This window comes from Neofelis nebulosa, chromosome X (assembly GCF_028018385.1).
Source record: "Neofelis nebulosa isolate mNeoNeb1 chromosome X, mNeoNeb1.pri, whole genome shotgun sequence".
Classification (NCBI taxonomy): domain Eukaryota; kingdom Metazoa; phylum Chordata; class Mammalia; order Carnivora; family Felidae; genus Neofelis; species Neofelis nebulosa.
Genome location: NC_080800.1, coordinates 63,524,481 through 63,533,448, shown reverse-complemented (window position 1 = coordinate 63,533,448; position 8,968 = coordinate 63,524,481). Strand labels below are relative to the sequence as shown.

Below are 8,968 nucleotides of genomic sequence, written 5' to 3'. Positions count from 1 at the left end.
TGTCATTGGGAAGATCTATTTTTATTTTTTTTGAGGAACCTCCACACTGTTTTGCAGAGCAGCTTCACCAGTTTGCATTCCCACCAACAGTGCAAGAGGGTTCCCGTTTCTCCACATCCTCGCCAGCATCTATAGTCTCCTGATTTGTTCATTTTAGCCACTCTGACTGGCGTGAGGTGGTATCTCAGTGTGCTGTTGTTTTGTATTTCCCTGATGAGGAGAGACATTGAGCATCTTTTCATGTGCGTGTTGGCCATGTGGATGTAAATTCATCTTTTCTGCCCATTTCTTCACTGAATTATTTGTTTTTTGGGTGTGGAGTTTGGTGAGTTTTTTATAGATTTTGGATACTAGCCCTTTGTCCAATATGTCATTTGCAAATATCTTTTCCCATTCCATCAGTTGTCTTTTAGTTTTGTTGATTGTTTCCTTGGCAGTGCAGAAGTTTTTTATCTTCTTGAGATCTCAATAGTTTACTTTTAATTTTAATTCCCTTGACTTTGGAGATGTGTCAAATAAGAAATTGCTGAGGCTGAGGTCAGAGAGGTTTCTTCCTGCTTACTCCTCTAGGGTTTTGATGGTTTCCTGTCTCACATTCAGGTCTTTTATCCATTTTGAGTTTATTTTTGTGAATGGTGTAAGAAAGTGGTCTAGTTTCATTCTTCTGCATGTTGCTGTCCAGTTCTCCAGTACCATTTGTGAAAAAGCCTGTCTTTTTTCCATTGGATATTCTTTCCTGCTTTGTCAAAGATTAGTTGGCCATACTTTTGTGGGTCCAATGCTAGAGTCTCTATTTTTTTCATTGGTCTATGGATCTGTTTTTGTACGAGTACCATGCTGTCTTGATGATTACAGCTTTGTAGTAGAGGCTAAAGTCTGGGATTATGATGCCTCCTGCTTTGGTCTTCTTCTTCAAAATTACTTTGGCTATTCGGGGTCTTTTGTGGTTCCATACAAATTTTAGGATTGCTTGTTCTAGCTTCGAGAAGAATGCTGGTGCAATTTTGATTGGGATTGCATTGAAGGTGTAGATAGCTTTGGGTAGTATTGACATTTTAACAATATTTATTCTTCCAATCCATGAGCATGGAATGTTTTTCCATTTCTTTGTGTCTTCTTCAAATTCCTTCATAAGCTTTCTATAGTTTTCAGCATACAGATCTTTTACATCTTTGGTTAGGTTTATTCGTAGGTATTTTATGATTCTTGGTGCAATTGTGAATGGGATCATTTTCTAGTCTTTTCTATTTGTCTTGATTTGCTTCATTATTAGTGTATAAGAATGCAACTGATTTCTGTACATTAATTTTGTATCCTGCGACTTTGCTGAATTCATGTATCAGTTCTAGTAGACTTTTGGTGGAGTCTATTGGGTTTTCCATGTATAATATCATGTCATCTGCAAAAAGTGAAAGCTTGACTACATCTTTGCCCATTTTGATGCCTTTGACTTCCTTTTGTTGTCTGATTGCTGATGCTAGAACTTCCAACACTATGTTAAACAACAGCAGTGAGAGTGGACAACCCTGTCATGTTCCTGATTTCAGGGGGAAAGCTCTCTGTTTTTCCCCATTGAGGATGATATTAGCTGTGGGCTTTTCATAAATGGCTTTGATGATGTTTAAGTATGTTCCTTGTATCCCGACTTTCTCAAGGGTGTTTATTAAGAAAAGATGCTGAATTTTGTCAAATGCTTTTCTGCATCAATTGACAGGATCATATGGTTCTTATCTTTTCTTTATTAATGTGATGTATCACGTTGATTGATTTGCGAATGTTGAACCAGCCCTGCATCCCAGGAATGAATCCCACTTGATCATGGTGAATAATTGTTTTTATATGCTGTTGAATTCGATTTGCTAGTATCTTGTTGAGAATTTTTGCATCCATATTCGTCAGGAATATTGGCCTGTAGTTCTCTTTTTTTTACTGGGTCTCTGTTTGTTTTAGGAATCAAAGTAATGCTGGCTTCATAGAATGAGTCTGGAAGTTTTCCTTCCCTTTCTATTTTTTAGAATAGCTTGAGAAGGATAGGTATTATCTCTGCTTTAAACGTCTGGTAGAACTCCCCTGGGAAGCAATCTGGTCCTGGACTCTTATGTGTTGGGAGAATTTTGATAACAGATTCAATTTCGTTGGTGATTATGGGTGTGTTCAAGTTTTCTATTTCTTCCTGTTTGAGTTTTGGAAGTGTGCGGGTGCTTAGGAATTTGTGCATTTCTTCCAGGTTGCCCATTTTGTTGGCATATAATTTTTCATAGTATTCCATGATAATTGCTTGTATTTCTGAGGGATTGGTTGTAATAATTCCATTTTCATTAATGATTTTATCTATTTGGGTCATCTCCCTTTTCTTTTTGAGAAGCCTGGCTAGAGGTTTATCAATTTGTTCATTTTTGTCAAAAAAACACAAAAAACAACTCGTGGTTTCATTGATCTGCTCTACCATGTTTTTATTTTTTTTTCTTTTCTATTTTTTTTTTTAATATATGAAATTTACTGTCAAATTGGTTTCCATACAACACCCAGTGCTCATCCCAAAAGGTGCCCTCCTCAATACCCATCACCCACCCTGCCCTCCCTCCCACCCCCCATCAACCCTCAGTTTGTTCTCAGTTTTTAACAGTCTCTTATGCTTTGGCTCTCTCCCACTCTAACCTCTTTTTTTTTTTTTTTTTTTTTCCCTTCCCCTCCCCCATGGGTTTGGATAAAGAAATTGTGGTTTATATACACAATGGAATACTACGTGGCAATGAGAAAGAATGAAATATGGCCTTTTGTAGCAACGTGGATGGAACTGGAGAGTGTGATGCTAAGTGAAATAAGCCATACAGAGAAAGACAGATACCATATGGTTTCACTCTTATGTGGATCCTGAGAAATCTACCATGTTTTTAGATTCTATATTTTTTTTCTGCTCCGGTTTATTATTTATCTTATTCTCCTGAGTTTCAGGTGACTTTGCTGTTCTGCTTCTATTTCCTTTAGGTGTGCTGTTAGATTTTGTATTTGGGATTTTTCTTGTTTCTTGAGATAGGCCTGGATTGCAATGTATTTTCCTCTCAGGACTTCCTTTGCTGCATCCCAAAACATTTGGATTGTTTATTTTCATATTCATCTGTTTCCATATATTTTTCAATTTCTTCTCTAATTTCCTGGTTGACCCATTCATTCTTTAGTAGGGAGTTCTTTAATATCCATGCTTTTGGAGGTTTTCCAGACTTTTTCCTGTGGTTGATTTCAAGTTTCATAGCATTATGGTCTGACAGTGTGCATGGTATGATCTCAATTCTTGTATACTTATGAATGGCTGTTTTGTGACCCACTATGTGATATATGTTGGAGAATGTTCCATGTGCACTTGAGGAGAAAGTACATCCTGTTGCTTTGGGATGCAGAGTTCTAAATATATCTGTCAACTCCATCTGGTCCAATGTATCATTCAGGGCCCTTGTTTCTTTATTGATCCTGTGTCTAGATGATCTATCCATTGTTGTAAATAGAGTATTAAATTCCCCTGCAATTACCACATTCTTATCAATATTGTTGCTTCTGTTTGTGATTATTGTTTTATATATTTGGGGGCTCCCACATTTGGCACATATATATTTATAATTGTTAGCTCTTCATGATGGATATACCCTGTAATTATTATATAATGCCCTTCTTCATCTCTTGTTATAGCCTTTAATTTAAAGTCTAGTTTGTCTGATATAAGTATGGCTACTCCAGCTTTCTTTTGACTTCCAGTAGCATGATAGATAGTTCTCCATCCCTTCACTTTCAATCTGAAGGTGTCCTCAGGTCTAAAATTTGTCTCTTGTAGACAGCAAATAGATGGGTCTTGTATTTTATCCATTCTGATACCCTATGACTTTTGGTTGGAGCACTTAGTCCATTTATATTCAGTGTTATTATTGAAAGATACAGGTTTACAGTCATTGTGATGTCTGTAGGTTTCATGCTTGTAGTGATGTCTCTGGTACTTTGTGGTCCTTGCAACATTTTACTTACAGAATCGCCCTTAGGATCTCTTGTATGGCTGGTTTAGTGGTGATGAATTCCCTCAGTTTTTGTTTGTTTGTTTGTTTGTTTGTTTGGGAAAACCTTTATCTCTCCTTCTATTCTGAATGACAGACTTGTTGAATAAAGGATTTTTGGCTACATATTTTTCCTGTTCATCACATTGAAGATTTCCTGCCATTCCTTTCTGGCCTGCCAAGTTTCAGCAGATAGGTCTGCCACTAGTCCTATGGGTTTCCCTTTGTACGATAGAACCTGTTTATCCCTAACTGCTTTCAGAATTTTCTCTTTATCCTTGTATTTTGCCAGTTTCTCTATGATATGTCATGTAGAGGCTCGATTCAAGTTACTTCTGAAGGGAGTTTTCTGTGCCGTTTTGATTTCAATGCCTTTTTTCCTTTCCCCCATCAGGGGTTTTCTCAGCTATGATTTCTTCAAGTACACCTTCAGCCCCTTTCTCTCTCTGTTCTCTTCTGGAATTCCTATCATAAGGATATTGTTCCGTTTGATTGCATCACTGTGTTCTCTAATTGTCCCCTCATACTCCTGGATTTTTTTATCTCTCTTTTTCTCAGCTTCATCTTTTTCCATAATTTTACCTTCTAATTCACCTATTCTCTCCTCTGCCTCTTTAATCCATGCTGTGGTCACTTCCGTATTATTTTGCACCTCATTTATAGCATTTTTTTTGCTCCTCATGATGATTTCTTTGTCCCTTGATCTCTGTAGCAATAGATTCTCTGCTCTCCTCTATGATTTTTTCAAGCCCAGCAATTAATTTTATGACTATTATTCTAAATTCTTATTCCATTATATTGCCAAAATCGTTTTTGACCAATTAATTAGCTGTTGCTACATCCTGGAGTTTCTTTTGAGGAGACTTCTTCCATTTAGTTATTTTGTGTATTCCCTGGGGTGGCTCCAAACTTCAGGCCACTTCCCCGTGCTGTCTGGAGTAAATTGTGTTGGTAAGCGGGGCCGCAGTCAGACCCGATGTCTGTCCTCCACCCACAGCTGGGGCCACAGTCAGACTGGTGTGTACCTTATCTTCCCCTCTCCCAGGGCAGGAATCACTGTGGGGTGGTGTGGCCCCTGTCTGGGCTATTTGCACTCTACCAAGCTTGTGGTTCTGCTTCAATGGGATCTGGAGTATTAGCTGGGGTGGTTCCGCAAGGTGCACAGGGGTGGGAGGGGTAGGCTTAGTTCACTTTGCCATTGGTGGTCTCTCCTGCAGAGGGGCCCTGCAGCACCAGGAGGGAGGCAGACCCATAGGAGGGATGGATTCACATAAGCACAACGTTGGGTGTTGAGCGGTGTGAGCAAGTTTGGTGATGGGAACTGGTTCCCTTTGGAATTCCGTTTCTGGTGTGGGAGAGGGAGATGGCGCCTGCCAGTGCCTTTGTTCCCCGCTGAGCTGAGCTCTGTCGTCCGGGGCTCAACACATCTCCCTCCCAGTGTCCTCTCGCCCTTCTGCTCTCCGAGCAGAGCTGCTGACTTATAACATTCCAGATATTAAGTCCCGCCCCCTGTCAGGACTCACGCAGTGGGCCCCTACACTTTTGGAAGCCAGACTTCAGGGGCTCTGCCTTGCAGGGTGGACTGCCCCTCCACCGCCCAGGCTCCCTCCCGCCTGTCTGTGTATCACGCACCGCCTCTCCTCCCTTCCTACCCTCTTCTGTGGGCCTCTTGTCTATGCTTGGTCCTGGAGAGTCTGTTCTGCTAGTCTTCTGGAGGTTTGCTGGGTTATTTAGGCAGGTTTGGGTGGAATCTAAGTGATCAGCAGGATGAGGTGAGCCCAGCGTCCTCCTAGACTGCCATCTTCTCAATAAAATGTGATATTACCTTCCTAAAAATGTCTGTTTGAAAATATTGACTCATTATTTCTTCATAGTCATCCTCTGAGGTAAATCCTATTATTACAGATGAAGAAATTGAGACCCAGAGAAGTGAAATAACTTGCTGGAGAGCATTCAGATGGTAGGTGATCAAGCTAGGACTTTAATCTAAGTGGTCTGATTCCAGAGGCAATGCTCTCAGGGTACATTGGAGCATTTTTAAACACCAGAGGGTGGCTAGGGCAAGGGCAGGGCAACTACTGACATTCATGGTGATGTCCATGGCTTCCTAAATTTTACTCTTGAAACCATTATTATGCTATATGTTAAGTAACTTGGATTTAAATAAAATTTTTAAAAAAGGAAAAAAAGAAAAACCTGCTTTCATAGTAGCTGTGTTAATTTCCATTACCACCAACAGTACCTAAGTATTCCCTTTTATCCACATCCTTGCCAACACTTGTTTGTTACATGTCTTTTTAATTATAACCATTATGGCTGGTATAAGATATATCATTATGTTTCTGATTTGAATTTCCCTGTGATTAGTGATGTTGAGCATCTTTTCATGTGCCTGTTGGCCATCTGAATATCTTCTTTGGGAAAATGTCTGTTCAAATCCTCTGCCCATCTTTTTTAGAAGATTCAGGTAACACATGGAGTAGGGAAGACAAATACAAACCACTCCAGGAGTTGCTGACCTTGGGCCCATAAACCTTCTAGGGTTAATCCTCTTTGTTATAAGCACCTTCTCAATCTTGTTCACTACTGTCCTATTACTGTACTTTTTCAGTGTTTTTAAAAATATTTTAGCGTTTTTTATTTTTGAGAGAGAGAGAGAGAGAGAGAGACAGAATGTGAATGAGGGGAAGAGAGAGAGGGAGACACAGAATCCAAAGCAGGCTCCAGATTCTGAGCTGTCAGCACAGAGCCCTACCTGGGGCTCAAACCCAGGAATAGGAGATCATGACATGAGCCAAAGTTGGATGCTTAGCCAACTTAACCACCCAGGCGCCCTTCTACTTTTTAAGTGTTAAAAGGGGATGGGCAGATGGTGACTCTCAGGCATGCTGAAGGTAGGTGAGTCACCTTAGAGGCAACCTTCAGCTGCTCATAAATTAGTCTCCCATTAGCAGTGAGTATTTGGGTGTCACCTTGAATCGTTATTTTCCTTACTTATAAGTTTAAGGCATCCTCTGCCCTTTTTTTAATCTATTTGTTTTTGCTTCTGAGTTGTAATTCTTCATATATTTTTTATGTTAAATTTTTATCAGATACATGATATATTCTCCCATTCAGTAGGTTGCCTTTTCATTTTGTTAATGGTTTCCTTTGTTGTGCAGAAGCTTCTTATTTTTTACTTTATTATTTTTAAATACTTTTTAATGTTTATTTTTGAGAAAGAGAGAGAGCACGAGTGGGGGAGGGGCAGAGAGAGAGAGGGAAACACAGAATACAAAACAGATTCCAGGCTCTGAGCTGTCAGCACAGAGCCCGACATGGGGCTCAAACTCACAGACTGGGAGATCATGGCCTGAACTGAAGTCAGATGCCTAACTGACTGAGCCATCCAGGTGCCCCAGAAGCTTTTGATTTTAATTTAGTCCCATTCAATTATTTTTGCTTTGTTTTCCTTGCCTCTGAAGTCATATTTTTGAAAAAAATCACTAAGACAATTGTCAAGAAACATTCCATCTATGTTTTCTTCTGTCAGTTTTATGGTTTCAGGTCTTACATTAAAGCTTTTAATCCATTTTGAGCTCATTTTCATATATCATGTATGATAGTGCTCGAGTTTCATTATTTAGTATGTAGCTTTCCAGTTTCTCAACATCATTTATTGAAAAGAGATTCTTTTCCATTATATATTCTCGCCAACTTTGTCAAAATTTAATTGGCCATATAAGTGTGGGTTTATTTCTTGGCTTTTTATTCTGTTCCATTAATCTCAGTGCCTATTTTTATGCCAATACCGTCCTCTTTTGATTACAGTACCTTCATAGTGCACTTAGAAATCTGGAGCATGAAACCTCTGGATTTGTTCTTTCTCAAGATTGGTTTGGTTATACATGGTCTTTTATGTTTTCATACAAATTTTAGGATTATATGTTTTATTTACATAAAAAAATAACATTGGAGCTTTCATCAGGAGTGTATTAAATCTGTAGATACCTTTGGGTAGTATGGACATTTAAAAATATTAATTTTTCCAGCGCATGAGCACAAAATATCTTTTCTTTTATTTGTATCTTCTTCAGATTTTTTCATTTATGCCTTGTAGTTTTCAGTGAACAGGTCTTTCACCTTCTTGGTTAAATTTATTCCTAGAAGTTTTATTCTTTTTTTTTTAATTTTTTTTTACCATTTTATTTATTTTTGAGACAGAGAGAGACAGAGCATGAACAGGGGAGGGGCAGAGAGAGAGGGAGACACAGAATCGGAAGCAGGCTCCAGGCTCTGAGCCATCAGCCCAGAGCCCGACGCGGGGCTCGAACTCACGGACTGCAAGATCGTGACCTGAGCTGAAGTCGGACACTTAACCGACTGAGCCACCCAGGCGCCCCTAGACATTTTATTCTTTTTGATACAATTGTAAATGATATTTTTTCTTTATTTATCTTTCTGATAGTCCATTACAAGTGTATAAAAATTCAACAGATTTTGTATATTAATTTTGTATTCTGAAAATTTACTGAATGTATTTATTCATCCAATTGTTTATTAATGGGGTTTTTAGGGCTTTCTATATACAGTATCAGGTCATCTGCTGATATTTAAAGCTTTATTTTTTCCTTTCCAATTTTGGATACATTTAATTTTTTTCTTGCCTAATTGCTAAAGCAATATATTGTTGAATACAAGTGGGAACTATGGATAGTAGGTATCTTTATTGTGTTCATGATCTTAAAAGAATACCTTTCGGCTTTCCACCATTGAGTGTGATTATGGCTGTGTGTTTTTTCATATATGACTTTTATTATGTTGAGGTATGTTCCCTCTATTCCCACTTCATTGAGAGTTATGATAAATGAATGTTGAATTTGCCAAATGCTTTTTCTGCATCTATTGACATAATTGTATGATAATTTTTCTTTCATTTTGTTAATATG

General features: G+C 38.6%; 1 non-coding gene across 1 annotated transcript; it reads right to left on the bottom strand.

Moving 5' to 3' along the window:
* Positions 1–6,902: 6,902 nt before the first annotated feature.
* LOC131503368 (U12 minor spliceosomal RNA) lies at positions 6,903–7,051 on the bottom strand. The gene has a single exon (XR_009257440.1). It is a non-coding gene; the product is annotated as a U12 minor spliceosomal RNA (small nuclear RNA).
* Between the last annotated feature and the right edge of the window lie 1,917 nt (positions 7,052–8,968).